Source organism: Pongo pygmaeus, chromosome 12 (genome assembly GCF_028885625.2).
Source record: "Pongo pygmaeus isolate AG05252 chromosome 12, NHGRI_mPonPyg2-v2.0_pri, whole genome shotgun sequence".
Lineage (NCBI taxonomy): Eukaryota > Metazoa > Chordata > Mammalia > Primates > Hominidae > Pongo > Pongo pygmaeus.
Genome location: NC_072385.2, coordinates 23,639,470 through 23,659,610, shown reverse-complemented (window position 1 = coordinate 23,659,610; position 20,141 = coordinate 23,639,470). Strand labels below are relative to the sequence as shown.

The 20,141-nt window shown below is 41.0% G+C and overlaps 1 long non-coding RNA gene and 1 pseudogene across 1 annotated transcript in view; one reads left to right on the top strand and one right to left on the bottom strand.

The window, feature by feature from the left end:
- LOC129030759 (uncharacterized) overlaps positions 1-20,141 on the top strand; it is a 49,036-nt gene that overhangs the window by 8,723 nt on the left and 20,172 nt on the right. The gene's annotated exons all lie outside the window — the stretch shown is intronic.
- Positions 16,794-17,194, bottom strand: LOC129030758 (small ribosomal subunit protein eS24-like; annotated as a pseudogene).

Below are 20,141 nucleotides of genomic sequence, written 5' to 3'. Positions count from 1 at the left end.
CTGTTAAATGGGTGTACAAATACTTGTTTGAGTCCCTGCTCTCAGTTCTTTTGGGTATATATGCTTAAAGGGTGTTGGTGGATCATATAATTCTGTGGTTAATATTTTTAAGGAGCTGCTAAACCATTTTCCACAGTGGGCTGTACCATTTTACATTCCAAAAAGCAATGCATATAGCTTCCAATTTCTCTATAGCATTGCTGACAGTTAATATTTTCTGTTTATGTATTGTATTTTTATAGTGTTTGAAATTAATCTGAGGGTTTTTGCTGATACCAAAATATTAGGAAAGGTTTTCCAAAAATAATACTGCTTATTATAAAGAATTTTACTTGTTACTTGATGCTCTGTGATCTATTTTCTCAGTAAGAAGAGGAACTTCTCGGCTGGGCACAGCGGCTCATGTCTGTAATCCCAGCACTTTGGGAGGCCGAGGCAGGTGGATCACAAGGTCAGGAGTTCAAGACCAGCCTGGCCAACATAGTGAAACCCAGTCTCTACTAAAAAAAAAAAAAAAAAAAAATTAACTGGGTGTGGTGGCGGGCGCCTCTAATCCCAGGTATTCAGAAGGCTGAGGCAGAGAATTGGTTGAACCCGGGAGACAGAGGTTGCAGTGACTGAGATCGAGCCACTGCACCCCAGCCTGTGTGACAGAGCGAGACTCCATCTCAAAAAAAAAAAAAAAGAAGAGGAACTTCTCTCTATCCAGCCTAATTCCACTGCACCAGCTCTTCCGTGTCGGGTTGTGCAGGGGAGAAAGGGAGCTTGGCACCTCTTGGCTTTGTTGAGTTGTGGTAGTCCATCACTGGATTGTAAAGTGCCTTGCCTCCTTTCCCCGCCCCCAACCTTTTTTATTGAGACAGAGTCTCACTCTGTCACCCAGGCTTGGGTGCAGTGGTGCGATCTCTGCTCACTGCAACCTCAGCCTCCTGGGTTCAAGCGATTCTCTTACCTCAGCCTCCCAAGAAGCTGGGGCTACAGGCACGTGCCACCACACCTGGCTAATTTTTTTTTTTATTTTTAGTAGAGACAGGGTATCACTATGTTGGCCAGGCTGGTCTTGAACTCCTGACCTCAGGTGATCCGCCCTCCTTGGCCTCCCAAATTGCTGGGGTTACAGGCATGAGACACTGCGCCCATCTGCCTCCTCTTTTACTTGGGAGAAATGCACAGATTCTGGGTGCCATGTGCATTTATTTTGGGAGTGATATTGATCTAACTTATGGAAGTAATACTAGATAGAAAGTTAGCAGATGGATTCTCTATCTGATGAGAGTTTTGGGCAAAACGAATTCCTAGTTTGAGTCTTATTTTTTCCCCTGATTCAAGAAAACTATGAATTATCCAGCCGGTGAAAAACTCTCACAGCTCTGGATGTGAGTTTAGGACTACACTGGATTTCTACCACTCACTTTCTTACTACTTTTCTTGTGCAAGGATCATGGCACAAGTTGCAGTTTCCACCCTGCCCATTGAAGATGAGGAGTCTGTTGAAGATGAGTCTTTGGAGAGCAGGATGGTGGTGACATTCTTAATGTCAGCTCTTGAGTCCATGGTCAGACCTTCTGTTCTCACATTCTGTAGTTCAGTAGGACTGGGCGGTAGATAAGGTTGATTTGTTTTTGTAGAACTTAAAATTTTATGATTTTTAGTTCTAATGAATAGACCTTTTTCATGAATAGTAGTTATGGTCAAACACCTGTAACCAAATGTGCATATGGAGTTTCTATGCTGATTTTCGGACAATCTGGATCCCAACTGGGTATCCCACAATTCCATCCTGACACTCCCTGGAGTTAGTGCAGACCCTGCAGGATGGGGGGCTCAGTCCCAGGAGTCTACCCTCACTCCACATGCCAATTGCAAGTCTTCAGTTGTTACATGTAGTTTTGACCAACCAGTTAGAAAACAGGGTTTCATGACACCGTTGGTGGGTGGAATCATTTGCTCGGACAGCTTGCAGAACTCAGAAAAACAGATTGTTTTATTTTCTTTTCTGAGATACAGGGTCTTAGTCTGTTGCCAGGCTGGAATGCAGTGGTGTGATCAAAGCTCACTGTAGCATGGGACTCCTGGGCTCAAGTGATCCTCCCACCTCAGCCTCCCATATAGCTGAGACTGAGACTATAGGCTCGTACCAGCATATCTGGCTATGTTCTTTCCTTTTTTGTAGAGATGGGGTCTTGTTACGTTGCCCAGGCTGGTCTCAAATTTCTGGGCTCACATGATCCTCCCACCTCAACTTCACAAAATGCTAGGATTATGGGCGTGAGCCACTGCGTCTCACCGATTTACTTCTACTGGTTCATTTTAAAGGCTATATCTCAGAAACAGCCAGTGAAAGTGATGTACCTGCTGGACACAGTGGCTCATGCCTGTAATTTCAGCACTTTGGGAGACTGAGGCGGGAGCATCGCTTAAGTGCTCAGGAGATTAAGACCAGCCTGGGTAACATGGTGAAAACGCATCTCTACAAAAAGATTTTTCTAAAAATTAGCCAGGTGCAGTGATCTATAGTTCTGGCTACTCAGTGCCTGTAATTCTAGGTACTCAGGAGGCTAGGATGAGAGGATGGGGCTTGAGCTAGGGAGGCACAGGTCACAGTGAGCCACGATTGTGCCATGGCACTTTAGGCTGTGAGACAGAGCCAGACCTTGTCTCCAAAAAAAAAAAAAAAAAAAAAAAAAAACCAACAAAAAAACAACAACAAGAAAACACAGGGCAAGGTATGTTGGGAGGGGTACAGAACTTCCATGCTCTCTATTGCGCATGTTACCTTCCTGGTATCTGCCTTGTGTTCAGCAACCCAGACATTCTCCAAATCCAGTTGTTGAGGGCATTTACGAAGGTTTCTGTAAGCAGGCATATTGAAATCATTGACCATTGGTGATTAAGTCAGTCTTTGGCCACTATTTCTTCCTGGAGCCCAGTGGGTGAGGCCGACCCCAAGCCTCTAATCAATCACATGGTTGGTTCTTCTGGCAACCAGCCCTTATTCTGAAGCTGTCTAGGAGCTTTCAGTCACCCAGTCATCTCAGTAACATCACCAAATGCATTCTTATTACGGTGATCCCAAAGGTCTTAGAGGCTCTTGTGTTAGAAACTTGGGACTAAGACCAAATATTCAAACAAAAGATGCCCCTATCACCTTTATCACCAAGGCCTTTATAAGAACTTAAGAAACTCTGTGCCAGGACGAGGGGCAGAAACCAAAGGTGTATTTTTTTTCTTTTTCTTTTGAACACAGAGTCTGTTTCACCCAATCTGGAGTGCAATGATGCAGTCGTAGCTAACTGCAGCCTTTCAACCACCTGGGGTCAAGCAATTCTCCCGCCTCAGCCTTCCAAGCCTCTGGGACTACAGGTGCACACCATCCATGCCCAGCTAATTTTTGTATTTTTTTGTAGAGATGGGATCTTGTTATATTGCTGAGGCTGATCTTGAACTCTGGGGCCAAAGCGATCCTTTCACCACAGCCTCTCAAGTAGCTGAAACTACAGATGCATACCACCATGCCCAGCTAATTTTTTCTTACTTCTTTTTGTTGTTTAATTGAGGGGGTCTCACTGTGTTTCCCAGGCTGGTCCTGAACTTCTGGCCTCAAGCGTTTCTCCTGCTTTGACCTCCTAAACTGTTGGGATTATGGTTGTGGGCCACGGCCTCTGTGTCCAGCAATCACAAGAGGTCTTTATAAGTGAAAGAGGGAGGTAAGAGAGGCAGAACTGAAGGAGATTTGATGATGGAAGCACAGGTCACAGAGGGAGATTCTAATGTGCTTTGCTTCTGGCTTTGAGGATGCAGTTAGGGGCCATGAGCCAAAGAATAGGGGTGGCTTTAGCAACTGGGAAAGGCAAGGGAACACATTCTCTCCGGAACCTCCAGAAGGGATGCAGTCCTGCTGACACCTTGACTTTAGCCTTAATAGACCTATTCTGGACTTCTGGCCCCCAGATCTTTTAGGTAGTAGATTTGTGGTGTATTAAGCCCCTCAATGTAGGGTAGTTTGTACAGCAGCAAGAAGAAATGAACATGAAGCCAGGGGTAGTGGCCCGCACCTATAATTCTAGCTATTTAGGAGGCTGAGGCAGGATGGTTGCTTTGGCCCAGGAGTTCAAGATAAGCCTGGGCAACAAAGTGATACCCTGTCTACATGGAAAAAAAATTAGCGGGTGTGGTGGCATGCACTTGTAGTCTTAGCTACTAGAGGCGCTGAGGCAGGACGATTTCTTGACCTAGGAGTTCCAGGTCTCTGTGTTGTGATGGTGCCATGGTGCCCCAGCCTGAGTGACACAGCGAGATTATATCTTAAAAAAAAGAAAGTAAAAAGAAATGAGTGAGCATGGCAGGAATGGGGACACATAGCAATAGTAAATAGAGTGGTCAGGGTTGGCTTCCTAAGTGAAAATTGAGCAAAGACTTTTGAAGGAGGGGAAGGAGCTGGCCAAGGTACTGAGGGAAGAGCGTTGTAGGCAGAAGCAACAGTAAAGATGCTAAGAGGGAACTCCGTGGTGTGTCTGAAGCTCAGGAAAGAGGCCTGTGGAGCAGAGAGAGGGAGAGAAGTAGGGAAGGAGGCCAGGGAGTTGTTGGGCTCAGATCAGTACAGATTGTGTAAGCCCTGGGAGGCTATTGCTGGGGCTTTGGCTTTTATTCTGTCTGAGATGGGAAATGCGGAAGGGTTCTGAGCAGAGAGGTGACATGAACTGTCTACTGATTTGAAAGCATCCCATGGTGGCTGAGTTGAGGAAGACTGTGGGAAGATTTGGGTAGAAGCAGGGAGGCCAAGCTGTGGCAACATCCAGGTAGGAGATGATAGTGGTTCTGACCAGGGTCCTGGCAATGGTGAGAGATGGTTGATTCTTGTTGAAATACCAAGTAATTAAAAAAAAAAAAACCACTACTGCTTTTCCCAATTATATGAAGTATGGGATGCTAGATTAAAGAAATCTTAAGTCGGGCCAGGTGCAGTGGCTTATGCCTGTAGCATCAGCACTTTGGGAGGCAGAGATGGGAGAATTGTTCGAGTCCAGGAGTTTAAGACCACCCTGGGCAACATAGCAAGACCTCCTGTCTATGCAAATAAAAATTAATAAAATATAATTATCCAGGGATAGTGGTATTTTCCTGTAGAACCAGTTACTCAGGTTGTCGAGGTGGGCAGATCTCTTGAGGGTGGGAGTTTGAGGCCAGCTTGGGCAACATAGCAAGGCTCCTCTTTCTACAAAAAAAAAAAAAAAAAAAAAAAAAATTAGCCGGGTGTCGTGGTGCTCATCTGTAGTCGTAGGATGGTGAGGCTGAGGCAGGAGGATCCCTGCAGCCCAAGACTGCAGTTAGCTATGAGTGCACCACTGCACTGCAGTCAGAGTGACAGAGTGAGACCCTGTCTCAGAATACAAATACAAGTAAAGAAATCTCAATTCAGAACAGTCTTTTTGTGACTATGCAACCCCATAGCTGAGTGATTGGGTTTGTGTTTCTGGAGGTGAGGAGACCCGTGCCCAGGTGTTGTTGCCTGTCTGATCGGTTTATTTTAAAATACATTAATGAAATTTATTTCATCATACTTTATGGCCTCATAGCTGAGTGGTTTTTTGAATTCTCCTTTGAATAGCTTGTAACTATTCAAACCTCTTATTGGTTCCATAATTAATTCCTTTTTTGATTAGCTTTTTAAAAATCAGAATTGATATTAAACTACCTAATCAGTTATTAACGAGGAGATGAAATTGAGTTATTTGTACACTTTACCTAAGATAGTGTTATATTCATATTGGCTACCTCAAATCAATAGTTGAGCAAATGCAGAATTAGAGCTTCTTCAGCATGGAACTCTCTTGTGGTTCTTGAAGATGCCATTTCTTCTTTTTTTTTTGAGACGGCGTCTTCCCCTGTCACCAGGCTGGAGTGCAGTGACAGAATCTCGATACACAGCAACTTCTGCCTCCCGGGTTTAAGCATTTCTCTTGCCTCAGCCTCTGAAGTAGCTGGGACTACAGGCGCATGTCACCATGCTCAGGTAATTTTTGTATTTTCAGTAGATATGGGGTTTCAGCATGTTGGCCTGGCTGGTCTTGAACTCCTGACCTTGTGATCCACCGGCCTTGGACTCCTAAAGTGCTAGGATTACAGGCATGAGCCACCGCGCCCGGCCTCTTTTTTCAGTCTTTAATAAACCGCTGCTGCCATCATTTCAGACTACTTACTATTTAGGCACTTAGGAATTTTTCACTGGAATTCATGTAAAGAAAGACCGTGGGTGTTTGTGCTGGATTTAGTATTCATCATTCGACTGCATGACTCACCCCAGCGCCATAATTTTACTAACAAATTTTTCAGATACTACTCAGCTAGCGACTGATCCTAACCAGCAACCCATCCTCAACCATTCAGTGGTCTTTTGTTCTTCTCTGTTCCTCCTGAACGTTGATTACTCTCAGAAGGTGATAAAAACTTGCATTTCTTTTTTTTTTTTTTTCTTCCTAGAGACAGGGTCTTGCTCTGTCACCCAGGCTGCAGTGCAGTGGCGTGATCATGGCTCACTGCAGCCTGAAACCCCAGGCTCAAACATTCCTCCCACCTCAGCCTCCCAAGTAGCTGGGACTAACATAACATTTGCCCCTATGCCCAGCTAACTTCTTTATTTTTTATTGTACAGACGGGATCTTGCTGTGTTGTCCAGGATGGTGTCAAGCTCCTGGCCTCAAGTGATCATTCTGCCTCAGCTTCCCAAAGTGCTTGGATTATACATAGGTGGGAGCCACCTGTGTTCAACGCCCATTTTCTTTTTCTTTCTTTTTGAGATGGACTCTCGCTCTGTCACGGAGGCTGGAGTGCAGTGGCATGATCTCAGCTGACTGCAACCTCCACCTCCCTGGTTCAAGCTATTCCCCTTTCTCAGCCTTCCGACTAGCTGGCATTACAGGCACATGCCACCACACTCAGCTAATGTTTTTGTATTTTTAGTAGGGACAGGGTTTCAGTGTGTTGGCCAGACTGGTCTCGAACTCCTGAAATCAGGCAATCTGCCTGCCTTGGCTTCCAAAAGTTGCTGATATTACAGGCGTGAGCCACCACGCCTGGCCCTTTTTAAAATAATAATGTTATTGAAATATGATTAACATATCATGCAATTCATTTATCAAAGTATGCAATTCAGGCCAGGCGCAGTGGCTAATTTCTATAATGCTAAGATTTTGGGCGGCTGAGGCAGGTGGATTGCTTGAGTTCAGGAGTTTGCAATTAGCCTGGGCAACATGGGAAAACAGCATCTCTAGCAAAAATACAAAAATTAGCTGGGTATGGTGGCTCATGCCTGGTAGTCCCAACTACTTGGGGACATGAGACTGGAAGATCACTTGAGCCCAGAAGGCATAGGTTGCAGTGAGACCAGATGGCGCCACTACACTACAACGTGGGTGACAGAAGGAGACCCTGTCTCTAAATAAATAAAAAAAGAAAGTATACAATTCATGGTTTTTAGAATATTCACAGAGCTGTGCATCCATCACCACAGTCTCTTAGAAATGAATACCCACTTACGAGTTAGCCACTTATGAGTGAGAAACCCTCACCTCTTAGCCACTACCTCCTACTTTCCCCATGTTCCTGTGTCTTCATAGGCAACCACTGATTTATTTTCTGTCATTGTAGTTTTGCCTAATCTGGACCTTTTATAGAAATAGAACTGTACAATGTGTGATCTTTTGTGGTTTGCTTTTTCTTCTCTTAGCACAATGTTTTCAAATTTCTTTCAGGTTATAGTGTGTATCAGGATTTCTTTCCTTTTAAAGCTGAGTAATAGTTTGTTTATCCATTCATCAGTTGATGGACATTTGTGTTGTTTCTGTGTATTCACTGTCATGAGTCAGACTGTTAGGAGCACTCATATGTAAGTTTCAGTGTGAAAAAATATTTTTATTTCTCTTGGATTTACACCCAGGAGTGAAATTGTTGCATTATGTGATTACTATACATTTAGCCTTTGAGAAACTGCCACGTTGTTTTTCAAAGTGATTACACCAGTCAGGCACAGTAGCTCACACCTTTAATCTCAGGTATTCGGGAGGCTGAGTTTGGAGGATTGTCTTAGCTCAGGAGTTCAGGACCAGCCTGGGCAACATAGGGAGACAATATCTTGATTTTTAAAAAAGTCAAATGCCAAGAAAACACACAAATTGATTACACCATTTTATGTTACCACCAGTAATGTATGTGAGTTCCAATTATTCCACATTGTTACCAACTTTTTTTTTTTTTTGGAGACAAAATCTTGCTCTGTTACCCAGGCTGTAGTGCAGTAGCATGAACATGGCCAGTGCAGCTGTGACCTTCCAAGCACAAGTGATCCTCTCACCTCAGCCTCCTAAGTAACTGGGACTTACAGGTGCATGCTATCATGTACGGCTGATTTTTACAGTTTTTGGTAGAGATGGGGTTTTGCCATGTAGCCCAGGTTTGTGTCAAACTCCTGAGCTCAACTGATCTGCCTGCTTCAGCCTCTGGAAGTGCTGAGATTACAGGTGTGTGCCACCAAACCCGACTGGTGTAACCACTTTGGAAAACAGCCACTGAGCCTGGCCTTCACCAGTATACCAATATTTGTTAATATCTTTTTATTTTTTACTATATTTTCATTTTTAAAAACATTATTTTTACCTGTATTATCAATTATAATAAACAACAAATAATTTTGTAGTAGAGTTGAGTCCCCCCAAAAAGTATTTGTTGTTTAACTGAAATAGTTTTTTCTTTAAACCTGGATGTATATTTTTTATATTCACTTTATTTTTATTTTTAAAAATTATTTATATATATTTTTACTTTAATAGGTATTTGAGAAACAGGTGGTGTTTGGTTTCATGAACAAGTTCTTCAGTGTTGATTTCTGAAATGTTGTAGTACCCGTCATTCCTCATTAAATTATATATTGTCATTATAAAATCATTAATAAACCAAGGATTTTAGTAAAATGGGAATTTTATTTTAATTTGAAACCTGGGATGTAACTGTCAAAAAATTTAGAGAAATTACCCCATTAAAATTTTAAAATCTTGAACAGAAAAATGAAAACCTTGGTGCACCTAAGAACCACCAGCCCACCGGTCAAGGTGAACAAAACTAAATAAAAAATAAAATAAAACCAAGAAAACCAAACTCAGGATTATTAGGTATTCTGCAATGCTATTTTATCTTGAGACTTGCAGAAAAGAGTTATTATTGTTTTGATATGGAGTCTCACTCTGTCACCCAGGCTGGAGTGCAGTGGTGCATTCGTGGCTCACGGCAACCTCTGCCTCCTGGGTTCAAGTGATTCTCCTGCCTCAGCCTTCACAGTAATTGGGATTACAGGCAGGCTCCACCATGCCTGGCTAACTTAGTATTTTTGGTAGAGACAGGGTTTCACCATGTTGGCCAGGCTGGTCTGAAACTCCTGACCTCAAGCAATCTGCCTACCTCACCCTCCCAAGTGCTGGAATTACAGGCATGAGCCACTGTGCTCAGCTGAAAACAGTTAATTTTATGTATATTCCAAGTCAGAATACATTTTATTTTTTAATATTTGATGACTTTAGGATACTATATTAACTCTTAATTGAATTAATACAAGTTTAGGTGTAAAGGTAATGTTTAAGTTGACTAAAAATTACTAATGTTTTACATATATGAAAGTAATAATGTAATAACTTTTTGTACTCGTAGAATACTTTGAAATCTATTAGCTAATATTTTATATTCATTTTGGGTTTTCACATTATTGTTAGATCCAGAGAAAACTAATATTTTGTGAATACTCAAGTCATAAGCATTTTGCTGATGCATTCGTAGATATTTTATTTAAAAAGTACGCTAATTGAAGTTTTACACCATTTTATGATTCATCAAACACAGCAACTAAATACTGGCATATAGCAACATTACAGATGTTAGTCTAAGATAAAACTCATAGCACATTTTAAAAAGGGTAAAAGGAAGGAAAGGAAAAGGGATACAAGGCTGTATAAAGATTTTAAAAACAAACATCATGTGTCTGAACCTTTGCCTGGAGTTTCATATTTTGTGAAAAGCAGTTTGTAAGTAGAGGACTCATAAGTGCGCCTAGTACACTGCAATGGCACAGACCTGGCAGATACTCAATAAAATGATCTTTAACTTCTGATCTAGGTTATTTTTGTTGTTGTTCACGTCTTAACCTAGTGAAACTGCCGATAGATGGAGTGGCATTGACCTGTAAAACTTCCAAGATCCCATCCAACCTTAGCGTCCTCTGAAGTTCTCCATAATTTATTGTCTGTTGCCACCTTATATTGTTAATCCTACTATGTTTATATGCTGATTTGTAAATAAATGGGCTTATATAGTCTTCATCTTCACAACCCTAATAATATCTACATAATTTAAAAACTTTGTTATAAACCTGATGTTTCATAAAATGTGTTATCAAGTATGTTCTGACAGAAGAATTACACATTTTTGCTTAAACTTTTCTGACTCTCCATTGCCTATTGAATACAGTAAGTTCTCACGTAGTGTGAGGATTTAATATGTTTTTGAAAACTGTGACTTGTAATTACATCAACTTTATCATAGCCTAGTTGATAGAAATACTTGTTTCCATGGCATATTTCTGGTCACGAAAACACCACCAAACTTAGGCCCAAAACACTTCCAGTATTAAACACTGAAATAAGTGTAAGCTCTACATACATTTAAGAAAAATTAGGTTGGGCACAGTGGCTCACGCCTGTAATCCCAGCACTTTGGGAGGCCAAGGTAGGAGGATCACTTGAGGTCAGGAGTTTGAGAGCAGTCTGGCCAACAAGGCAAAACGCTGTCTCTACTAAAAATACAAAGAATTAGCTGGGCGTGATGCCACATGCCTGTAATCCCAGCTACTTGGGAGGCTGAGGCAGGAGGATTGCTTGAACCTGGGAGGCTGAGGCAGGAGGTGAGCTGAGATCGAGACACTGCACTCCAGTCTGGGCAACAGAGCAAGACTCCATTTCAAAAAAAAAATGATAAAAAAATCAATAAAAAGGTTATCAGGGCCACCCTGATGAAGTAACTGGGAAAGTTCTTTTTCTTACTGTGTTGTCTTTAGTTTCTTTGTTTGTAGGCACAACTGCATAAAGAAACCAGATGGCCCAACAGCACCAGAGCTTCTCCACCCCGACCAGATATTAGGAGGAGGTAACATCCCCAACTACAACCAGCACAAACTTGAACAGGTGACCCCTAATTGACCCCTAATTACTTTTAGTTCTTTTTTTTTTTTTTTTTTTCTGAGACAGAGTCTCACTTTGTTGCCTAGGCTGGAGTGCAGTTGGCACCTTCTCGGCTCACTGCAACCTCTGGCTCCCAGGTTCAAGTGATTCTTCTGCCTCAGCCTCACGAGTATCTGGGATTACAGGTGTGCACCACCTCGCCCGGCTAACTTTTTTTTTGTATTTTTTTTAGTAGATAACCAGGTTTCATCACGTTGGCCAGGTGGGTCTCAAACTCCTCACGTTAGGTGATCCACCCACCTTGACCTCCTAAAGTGCCTGGTGATTACAGGTGTGAGCCACCGCAACCAGCCTAGATCATGAACATATCACTATAATACTAAAATTCCTTCCCCCCCAAAAATCTTGCCATTTTGTGTCATGGGTTGTATAAGGATGTAGGTTTATGCACTGAACCTGTGCACCTGGAGTCCCACCCTGCACATGCTAACATTGCTCTCCCTCCCTGTACCCAGTTCTTCAAAACCCCATGCCTTCTATTTTTCAGGGGGAGGGTGTCTTTAGAGCAAGAAGTCTTTTGTTCTGCCTGCTCAACCAGGAAGAAAACCTCTTTGACTTTGTTTCTCATTGGGTTTTCTTGCTTTGCGACTAATACAAAGCAGGAAAAACCTCTTACTTACCAGTGACAAAAACAAGTAAGATGATTACTTATCCACTTGGTTCAGTTCAGGATTATGGGTGGCCAGAGTGTCCCCTAGCAACTCAGGGCGCTAGACAGAACCAGCCCTGTATCTTGGATAGGATGCCATCCTATGTCAGAGTGTACACACACACACACACACACACACACAGCTCAGATGGGGACCATTTAGAAATGCTAGTTCACATAATGGGCACATCTTTGAGATGTGGGAGGAAACTGCAGTACCCAGAGAAAACCCCCAGGGACCTGGGAAGAATGTGGAAAGACCACAGACAGTCGCTGGCTGAGAATTGTTTTTTTCTCATCAACATTACAATAAAATGATGTTGAATGAAAAGACATTATTCAAGGACCTGCTGTAATAGTCACCGTACTTCATATAAAAATCAAAGCCTTCTACACTCGGGCACTACACTAGACTTCCATCCTACACCTACATCCCAGCCACTGTACTACACATTATTTACCAAACTCACTGTACACTTCTGTGCTGCCAGACATTTGCCAGGTTGGTTCCCTTTGCTTTTCAAAATTACACACCCGTAATTATCCTGCAAAGCCTACCCCATCAGCTCTTCTGTGAAGCTTTCCAGAGTCCGCCACCATTCCTACCATCACCCCAACTCCCTCAGAGGGCAAATCCCTCTCTCCATGTGGCAGCCACTTCTATTGAAACATTTCTCACTGATACTCTTACCAGTCTGCCTTCTCTTTTGGGGAAACTTTCTCAGACTACCATACCCAGAATTAAACACTCGATTTTTTTGCCCACCTCAGTCCCTGGTATGTAATTCTACTCCAGCATAGAACATAGAAACCAGTATCTTCTTTCTTTATAATTATCTCTTCTATTAGACCCTGTGTTTCTTGAGGATATCATCTTATTCATCATTGTTTCCCAAGGGCCTTGTAAGCCTTGACACCTTGCTCTGGGCCCCCAGCTTAGCCTGTTTCTAGGCAGGCCCCCCATGGCTGGTGCCAACCAATCCTTTCCCTGTCTGTCCAAGCACCGGACTTCCTTACTGACGTTTTGCAATTTCAGACCCTCCATCAGCCCTCTGTATCCCGCTGGAGATTTTGGAGCATCTCAGCATCCCCGGGGCAGCCCACAGGCATCAGGGAGGGGCAGACAACAAAGCCCACATAGACCCTTGCCGGCATCTCAGGGTCTCCCAGTGGGATCCTCTTTTCCCCAGCCCATTCCTTAAAATTCTGCTGACTCCTTGACTTCTTCCTCTAGTCCAGCACTTAGCTGGAGTTGCCCCAAAGGTGACCACAGGGGAGTTTCCACAAGGGACTGCCCCAGACTGTTCTGAGATGGAGGTGGTTAGTATTCCAAAGAAATAAGCTCTAAACCCTGGGATGATGAGCCCAAAGCATTTCTTAGGGGATGTACACACAGTGGGGGCTGCGTTCATCTTATTGGGATAAAGGAGACAAAGGATGCTTTGTCTAGGTATGTCTGCAGTGAGGGGTTCTGGTTGTGCAGTTTATAGGAGAGCTTAAGGAATTTGTCCCAGGATCAGGGATACTTTTTTTTTTTGAGACAGAGTCTCGACTGTCGCCCAGGTCAGAGTGCAGTGGCACAATCTCAGCTCACTGCAACCTCCGTCTGAGGTTGATTTTACCACTCCTAATACTTGATACTAATCGTTCTGATATATTCTTGTTCATGTGTATTACTTTTCTATTTCTGATGTAACACATCACCACAAACTTAGTAGATTCAAATAATGTAAATTTTTAACCTTTTGGTTCTGGAGTTCATAAGTCTAAATGGTTCTATGATTCTAAAATTAAAGTGTTAGCAGGGCTGGGCTTCCTCTGGAAGCTCTAGAGAATGATCTGTTTTCATGCCTTTTCCAGCTTGTAGGAGCTGACTACATTCCTTAGCTCATGGCCCTGCTCCCTACAGCTTCAAATGAGACAACACCAAGTTGAGTCCTTCTTAGATCACATCAATTTAAACCTCCTACTAATATTTCCTTCTGACTCTCCTATGCATCCTTCCTTCTCTTCAAAGGACCTTTGTGATTATACGGGGCCCTCTGGAGAATCCACGGTAATCTTATCTCAAGGTGCTTAAGATAATCACATTTACAAGCTCTTCTTTTCCATGTCAGGTAACATATTCACAGGTTTCGGAGACTATACTTTGTTCTCCACTTCTGGAGAAGTCCTTGGAAGATACTCATTTAATTTAGCATATGCTGTAGAGGCACACAATACTCCTCATAGAACACTTGAGCACGTAATTATATCCCAAATATTTTTAAAACTACGTTTATGTCGTTTTACATGGTAAAAGAGATTTTTGCATATGTGATTGAGATAGGAAGATGACCTAGGTAATTGCAAGAATATTCATAAGAGAGAGAGAGGTATGAAATAGAGTCAGAGAAGGAGACGTGATGACGGAAGCAGAAGTCAGAGTGATGTGATTTCTGGCTTCGAAGCTGGAAGGAGACTGTGAGTCGTGGAATACAGGCAGGCTATGGAGGATGGAAAGGCATGGAAATTGACTGTCTCGTAGACAGAATTATTTAATTGCTACTGAGTCTAAAAAAGGTCTTAGCTCCATGCCTTATCTATGATCCGCGTGAGTGTCAAGAGAACAGATCCTCCATACTCTCATACACAGGTTTTGTTTCCTCTTTCCCATTAAGTAGTTTTCCTGTTGCTTATTTAAGTGGTTTTTTTCTAGATAAAGGGACTATTATGTATTATTTTGTAGATATAATATGTATACCCTAAATATACATATTATATCTGTGTACAAATAATGTGTAATTACATACATTCTGATGATTTCTAATTTCTTGATTGTATCACACACTGGTTTAGTGTCAAGCATCCAGTCATTTGGTCTTCCATGACAACTTCTCAGTGTATACATTCACCAGCTTGCCATGCTGCTTCAATTATATTTGTTTCCTTTAGTAGTCGACATATTTCTAATTTATCTTGACTCCCTTCAAGCCATTCTAGCCTCTAATGAAAAAGTGTGATCGTTACCCCATTTTCTTTTGCCAACAGACATGCAGCAGCATTTTTTTCTCCATATTTCTAGAATTCTCCCAGAGTTGCAGCTCATGATCATGCAAGTTGTAGTTTGCACAGCTCCAGGGGCAGGGCCGCCACTGTTTACCTCAGAGTCATGTTGTAATAGATTGGTATATTACTTACTGCTGCAATTTGCATATGGTAACAAAGTACCTTAAATAATGGTCAGCTGTTCCTACATTGCACAAAGGTGGCATTCTGGCCAGTGAGTGCTACTTATAATTTGATATCAAAAACTTACAATTTGATAAGAATGACCAAATTTTTGCCCTCAGGTCTGATGGAATAACAAGGACCAAGCTTACTTTTCTGAAGTAAATAGACAACTGGACTAAATGTATTTATCAATTAGTTTCAGGTATTGAACAATGGAACAAAACAGTGAAAGGAAACAAGGCCAGCTATATGGTCACCACAGTTTTCTGCATAGTTGCAATTTCTGAATCACAGGCACAGAAAGGAGCCCAGTTAGAACCTCAAAGGCTTTTTGAGTTGAGGAGATAGAGACCAGAGACTGGAGAGACAGAGGGTGCATGGCAGAGCTCCAGAAAGGATGAAAGTATGAAGAGAAGCAGCTCTTGTAATACACTTGGAGCACCCTTTGCATTTTTGCTGAGAACTAATCAGTGCATGCATAGAGTTCAAGTCCTTGAGACTGGCATAAGATAACTAGGAATATGCAACCTGAATAATACCCAGAGTTGAGACAAAGAGGAAAGATATATGCAATCTGGCTACTGAGAGTCCCTGGTGATAGCTCACGGGACCATGCCTTAGTAGTCGAGCTAAAGTACACCAGGAAAGAAGCCTGTTCATATGCCAACCATAATGAAGCTTAAAAAGAGGCCTTAAAAGATCAAACTGATACAAGTAACTCATACTGCTTGCCAGAGGAAAGTACAGCATTTTTTAAAGGAAAAAAACAACAGTGCAACCACTCACATTTCCAGCATTAAAGAAAAAATTACTAGACATGCCAAGATGCAGGAAAATGTGAAGCATAATCAGGAGTAAATTAGACAATAGAAACAAAATCAGAAATGTGAAGGATCTTGAAACTAGAAGATAAAAATGTTATTAGAGTTCATAAAACTATGTTTAACATGAATATAATGCACTAGTGTTAAAAGCAAGAGCAAAGTGCAAAAGAGTATGTATAGTATACTATGCTTCATGTAGAAAAGGATAGGATTTAAGGAAATATGCATGTATGATCTTTTGTGCAAAATAAATACAGGGAAATAAAATCCAGAAACAGATTGTTTACCTACAGAGGGTGAGTGTGAATGAGGTGGAAAGAATGGGGTAATAGAAACAATAGCATAAAAGAGGGAAGAATGACACTTTGACACTTCGCTGAGCATTTTTTTTTAGCTCTAATTCTTAGAGTTATAATATTGCACATGCCCTCAAATAAATAATTTAAATTTACCAGATATGGGGGAATGGAATACAAACAGTAACAAATGAACTCAAGTCTTTTACAAATTATTATTAGAACCACACAGAATTGGGGCACAAGAGAGCTAAACAAAGTAACTTAAAAAAAGCAAGAGTTATTGACTATCTTTAAGGCTAAAGACAAGAAGTATGCACAAATACTTTACTATAGTTTACAAATGTGTTTTCACAAGGTTATGGGTTTGCAAGTGTGAAATTACTTTATGTGTATGCTAGGATTGAACAAAATGTAAATATACTGTGGATGAGAGCCAGGCTTTCTTTTTTTTTCTTTTTGAAAGTTTTTAGTTTATTAATCTTCTCATGAAAAATCCACAGTGGCCTCAGATAAGATCATTGCAGCACCTTTACTCCTTCAGCTTTTTGCCAGCACCAACACTGGCCTGTGCAGTCCCCCTGACTTTCTTCATTCTGTTCTTGGCGTTCCCTTTTATTGCCGCGTTGAGGTCTTTTTCTTCTCATACAGGCCGTGTCTTGCAAGTCTGTTTTTGGGTTCGTTTTTCTTTGCATAATCCAGAGAATCGTAAATCATGCCGAAGCCAGTTGTCTTGCCGCCACAAAAATTAGTTCTGAATCCAAATACAAAGATGACCTCTGGTGTGGTCTTGTACATTTTAGCTAGTTTTCCCCGAATTTCTGTCTTAGGCACTGTTGCCTTCCCGAGGTGAAGGACATCAATGAGCATTTGTTCCCTCGGAAGTAGGTGGTTGGTCATGAGCTTTCTAGTGTGGATAGTTAGCTGTGTCATTCGTGATGGTGGTCTGATGAGAGCCAGGTTTTCTACCATCAGAGTGTGGAGTTAGAAATAAGGGAAGGAGAAAGGCTATAATGCATCCTGTAGTGTTGGATTGGAATCAAAAGTATTATATGAAGTCATTGTTTTTAGTATATTTACAGATGGATAATTGTATAAATATAGATGTGTATAAATGTGTGAGTATACATACATACATTTTCTAGCTCCTCTAACAAAAGGGCCTAGAAACATCATCCCAGTAACAATGAGAACACCATTCTCCAATTAAAGGAACCAAGGCTCCTTGGGGACATATTTGACATCAGGATTGGGCAGGGAAAATACAAGATTAGTTTGCAGTATTTTGTCATGCTAGAAAGTAAGGAAATACAAAACGGGGAAAATGAAAAGGAAACAGAATCCACTTTGAATGAAGTTACACAGCCAAATTTGAGAAAATTGGGGCGATAAAATAAATAACAATAGTAATCTGTTACAATCTATGGAAGAAAATTTTCAGTTAATCCAGGCCGGGTGCAGTAGCTCATGCCTGTAATCCCAGCCCTTTGGGAGGCCGAGGCGGGCAGATCACTTGAGGTCAGGAGTTCGAGACCAGCCTGACCAGTGTGGTGAAACCCCGCCTCTACTAAAAATACAAAAATTAGCCGGGCATGGTGGCACATGCCTGTAGTCCTAGCTACTCGGGAGGCTGAGGCAGGAGAATCGCTTGAATGCTGGGAGGCGGAAGTGCAGTGAGCCGAGATCGCACCGTGGCACTCCAGCCTGGACGACAAAGCAAGACTCCATCTCAAAAATAAAAAAAAAATAAATGAATCCATATTGACATAATATATTAAATATAAACCAAAGGGGGAGAATGGACAGTATTTTATTAAAGTAAGATTTTATTAAATGTAGGAGACATAAAATACAAGAATCATCATTTTGCAAATATAGTAATTGTTGCAAGAAAGAACCTTGGAGGGATGCTAAGATTAGTGGTGAATATATGTTGGGAAAGAACATATTTGCGTAATAATGAAAGTGTCTTCCCACAAGATAATTACAGAATAGTAACTTCAAAGTGGAGATGCCACCTTAGCCAAGTGATCAAAGTTAACATTACTAATAGTAAGATAAATGAACTTCATGTAACTTCTTATATGATGCACTGAGTAGGACAAAACATCAATTCTGTGGTATTCTTAGACAAAATGTATAACTTTAGTCCTAATCATGAGAAAACATCAGACAAATTGAAATAGAGGAAGGGCGTTATACAAAATAACTGCCAGTATTCTTCAAAAGCATTTTAGAAAGACTGAGGAATTCTCCAGAGACATGGAGACATGTCAACTAAGTGCAATGGAGAACATGGATTGTTTCATGAACCAGAGATGGGCAACACTAGGATATATAAAATAACACCCCAACATTTGAACATTAAACAAAATACTTCAGAAAAACCCATGGGCCAAGAAAAGTTTCACACACACACACAAATAGCGTAAACTGAAAGAAAAGTTTTTAAAAACTTAAAACGTGGGATGCAGATAAATCATTTCTTAAAGGTAAATTTAGATGTAATACATATATTGAAAATAAAAGGCTTAAATCAATGACCTTTAGGTTCTTTTTTGAGAAGCTAAAAAAAGAAGAGCAAAGTATATCCAAATTAAGAAGATAAAGATAAAAATGTAAACCAACAACATAGCAAATAACCAAAGGTGGAGCTAATTGATATACTCACAAATTGGTTCTTTGAAAAAAATTTTTTAATAAACAATGGCTAGCAAGATTTATCACGGAAAAAAATTAGAAATGCTACAAAATTTAGATAACGGGAATTAAATAGATGTAATTACAGAACCTACAGACATCAATATAATTATGAAAACTTTAGGCCAATACATTTGACAGATAACATGGGAAATTATTTGTAAAACTAATTCTTAAAACTGATGCAAAAAGAAAGAGAAAGTAATAGCTTCTCTATGTATTAAAGAATTTTTTTTAATTTAAAAAGATTTCTATAAGGTTTCCAGGCTGCACAGTTTCTTAGGTGAGTTCTATCAAACATTTAAGAAAGTACAGAGAGCCCTCAACTTGTAGTGGTTTGACTTGTGCTCTTTTGGCTTGATAATGGTGCTTTCATCTGTGTACATTAATGATGAGCATCAATATGACCAGTTTTTCACTCTCAGTATAGTTTTCAATAAATTTCATGAGATACTCAATATTTTAAAATGGGCCTTGTGGTAGATGATTTTGCCCAATTGTAGGCTAATGTAAGTGTTCTGAGCAAGCTTAAAGTAGGCGAGGCTAAGTCGTGATATTCAGTAGGTTAAATATATTAACTGTGTTTTAGACTTACAATGTTTTCAATTTAGGATGAGTTCATTAAGACATAAGCCCATTGTAAGTTGAGGAGTATCTATAATATCAATCTTGAACGGACTCTTGTTAAGAAACAGAATTTAAGGGCTGGGCACAGTGGCTCACACCTGTAATCCCAGCACTTTGGGAGGCCGAGGTGGGCGGATCACCTGGGGTCAGGAGTTTGAGACCAGCCTGACCAGCGTGGAGAAACCTCCGTCTCTACTAAAAGTACAAAATTAGCCAGGTGTGGTGGCATATGCCTGTAATGCCAGCTACTCGGGAGACAGAGGCGGGAGAATAGCTTGAACCTGGGAGGCAGAGGTTGCAGAGAGCCGAGATTGTGCCATTGCACTCCAGCCTGGGCAACAAGAGTGAATCTCTGTTTAAAAAAAAAAAAAAAAAAAAGAATTTAAAGGGACCCTTCCTATCTTATTTTATGAACCCAGTATTGCCCTGATTCCAAATCGAGACAAAGGCATTATACAACTTTGATATTTATCCCTCATAAACATAGACTCAAAAGTCCTTAAAACATAGTAACCAATTGAATGTAGCAGTACATAGAATGGATAATAAACTG